This window comes from Rhincodon typus, chromosome 7 (genome assembly GCF_021869965.1).
Source record: "Rhincodon typus isolate 14 chromosome 7, sRhiTyp1.1, whole genome shotgun sequence".
NCBI classification, from domain to species: domain Eukaryota; kingdom Metazoa; phylum Chordata; class Chondrichthyes; order Orectolobiformes; family Rhincodontidae; genus Rhincodon; species Rhincodon typus.
Window position 1 is genome coordinate 39,191,646 of NC_063338.1, and position 3,213 is coordinate 39,194,858.

Sequence of the window (3,213 nt, forward strand, 5' to 3'; positions counted from 1 at the left end):
TGAATGTAAAATTAGTCTTTCAGAAATAGTAATGCTTTTCAGCAGTAATGATGAACTTTGAATCCCATTGAAAATTCAGTTGAGTCTCATTCAACAAGCTTTAAATTTTTAAATGACTTTTTATAATAAAACTAATATTGTAAGAGGGGAAGTTTCGGTGATTTTGACTTGATTGTAATCTGGTAATTATTCAACAGTGCACTCCATAGGGAAGCACAGAATCACAAACAGCAAATTCTCAATTTATGCTTTTAATTGCTTATCTTCACACATCACATTTGCTGTTGGAATGACAGGAGCAAGAGCGGGGAGTACATGCAATCTATACTGTTGCAAAATCTGGCCTATGACATTAGGTTGTCGTTGTAAATGCATTTTGGGTTGAAACAAAGTAATTTCAAAAGTGAACCAATGTCATGTGTATTGTAAACTATGTGATTTTATATATATTTAATATCGTTTATTGTGTTTGTGTTTGGTTTTTGAGTTAGCTGTAGTTTTTTTTCTGTGTATCTGAAGTTAATAATTAGCTCTTATTCTATTTCTGTAACAATTGTGATTATTTTAAAACAGTTTTTGAAGCTTTGTTTCAGAGTGAATGGATTCATGTGCAGTTTTTTTTGTTTATCTTAGATTAGTTTGTAAGCCAACAAAGTAATAAAAATGCCTCAAGATTTGTTAGAGGCTTCTGGAACGTTTTTTTAAGCTTAACGGAAACACGCACAGCTTGACTCAGAGAAGGAAGCTTTCAGTTTCATTTTTACTTTTGAGTTTTGAGCACTCCTTAAATGAGAATGACAACACAGGTCAATGCTCCTGTGAAGATTTACCTTAAGAGTGAAGAGTTAGCATTAATCCCGGACTGAAAGTGTTGAGATTAAACCCTGATGTGGAATTTAAAGCTGAGTTCATTTAAGCTAAGGTACATGAATAGCTTCAGGAAGAAACTATCTGCTGTTCCAGTCTAAAAATTGAAGTCACAAGTGACTTAAATCTATCAAGATGTTAGATAAAGGGATTCTGGAATGAGTATTTTATAAATGGACTTGTGGGTACTGTACCAGGAGTATGCTTTGGGCACCATACAAAAATTTTTTTCTGTCTTTTCAATTTATGAAAGAGTATTTTTGTATTAATGGGATTATACTTGGGCAATGTGCTTAAAAATCTTTGCATTTGTATTAAAATAGAAATTATTATGCATATTACTAAAAGATGACCAAGTCTAAGTTCTCAGCTCTGTGTGCATTCATGTAATACTTCACAGTTCACAGGACAGAACTAGAAAGAGTCAGTTCATTCAGACCTTAAAGATTTGATATCGAGCGGCAATTTCTCCATGTTTGAGCCTCTGTAATGCTTAGCGTGGAAAATGAGATAAGATTTTATTTTCTATATGTTTTCAAATTTTTCATACTGTATTCTAGATGTCGATAGCTTTGTTTTTCGTTTGTTTGCTTTTGTCTGATACACTTCTGTTCTTTTGTTCAAAGGACATCTACGGCCTTGCGTGTTTCAGTGAATGACCACAACACTAAGTAAAATAGAAAAAAAAATCAGTCAGACTCGATTTCCTCTGAGATCTGACTTATCCAGAGGTAGCTGAGATCATTACAAAGTGAAAGGGCCAGAAAAGAAAAACCATTCGTCCAGAATCAGGAAGACCTCAGAATTTATTAAATTTGAAATCAGCACATTTAAAAAAAGCCTAGAGATGGAATCTCACAGAAGAACCAACTTCAAGGGGAAAAAAGTCAAAGTTTAGCAGACTTGGAACTCAGAAGACAAAATTTCAGTGGAAAAATACATTGAGATTAAAATAAAATGACTATGTTAAAATTTGGAGAGAAGAAAGTGCATTGTGGTTTTGGCCATGAAAAGCAGAAAGCAGGAAAATTCTCAAAGAAATGGGCAGCCACCGTTTTGGTCATTAAAAAGGCAGGTAAATCTGAAAAAGGACGGAAAGGCAGTACAAAGAACCAGATTTTAAAAATCTTGAAAGCAGTAAATCGCGAGAGAACAGCCAGTTCTACAGAGCTTTATTGAAGAAAAAAATACAGCAATATCGAGTTAATGAAGGACTGCAAATTAAAGAGAGTGCGGCGCAGAGTCTGGCAAGATCTACAGTCATCCAATTTGAATTGCCAATATTGCAATGATGCAGATTTGAAAACAGTAATATGATTAATCAATATTTTCAGAAGAAATAGAAAATACATCATGCTTCCCAGCAGATTCAAGGGCAGAGTAGAACCACATAGAACGCAATTTTGGACATCATGGGGGTGACTGTTCTTAAGGTAGTGTTTGATTTTGAGGCACAAGAACAGAAGTTGCTGGAAAAGCCCAGCAGGTCTGGCAGTATCTGTGAAGAAAAAATCAGAGTTAACGTTTTGGGTCCGGTGACTCTTCCTCAGAACTTCTGAGCTTTTCCAGCAACTTCTGTTTTTGTTCCTGATTTACAGCATCCGCAGTTCTTTCGGTTTTGATCTTGAAGCAATGCACAAAGTCCAGGAGTAGGACACAATTAGACAGCTGCAGCAAAGGAGGAAGTTACAGACACAAACAACTCAGAATGTTAGAGCGCTATCCTTTAGAAAAGGTAACCAAGACATTCATAGGAGAGATTTTTAATCCCCACCACTCAGATTCACAGAGCTTGTTTATGTCAATGGACATCCTGTTATTTTAAGTTTGATACAAGTCCAAGGTCACGACCTATCAGGCCAGTTTTCATGGCTGAACAGACAGAAGTTATGGTCTATGGAAATGAGATCACATGGCATTGGTGGAATAACTATCAAGAACATGGCAATGCTACAAGTAACACTGCAATGCAAGAATCAGGTGTCAGTGAGTATTTAGGTTGTTCACCATTAACAATCTTCATTTTTGAGCTTACTTGGATGTCACAACTTCAATTATTTCGGAGCCTGAGAGTTTGATTGCCTCCCTGGGAACAATTGGCCACAAACAAACAATTATTCATCAACCGATCAAAGTATTGCTTCCGGATCAGTGACCCTTCCTCTTGTCACACGCTGCTGCTGCATGGTGCCTCAATGATCTATAGTTTCGGAAGAGCTGGGTCCATTTTCAGTGGCATGGTTACTTCCTTGGTACATTGTTGCCAAGACAAAGCTGTGCTTACTTATAAGCTGTTAAAGTTTATCCACCCTTTTGAATGGGATTCCTTGTAATTCATAGCTAAAC

The 3,213-nt window shown here is 36.2% G+C and overlaps 1 long non-coding RNA gene across 1 annotated transcript; it reads left to right on the forward strand.

The window, feature by feature from the left end:
- Positions 1–761: 761 nt before the first annotated feature.
- LOC125483484 lies at positions 762–1,544 on the forward strand. Its single transcript, XR_007262448.1, has 2 exons — positions 762–922; positions 1,494–1,544. It is a non-coding gene; the product is annotated as an uncharacterized LOC125483484 (long non-coding RNA).
- The last annotated feature ends 1,669 nt before the right edge of the window (positions 1,545–3,213 follow it).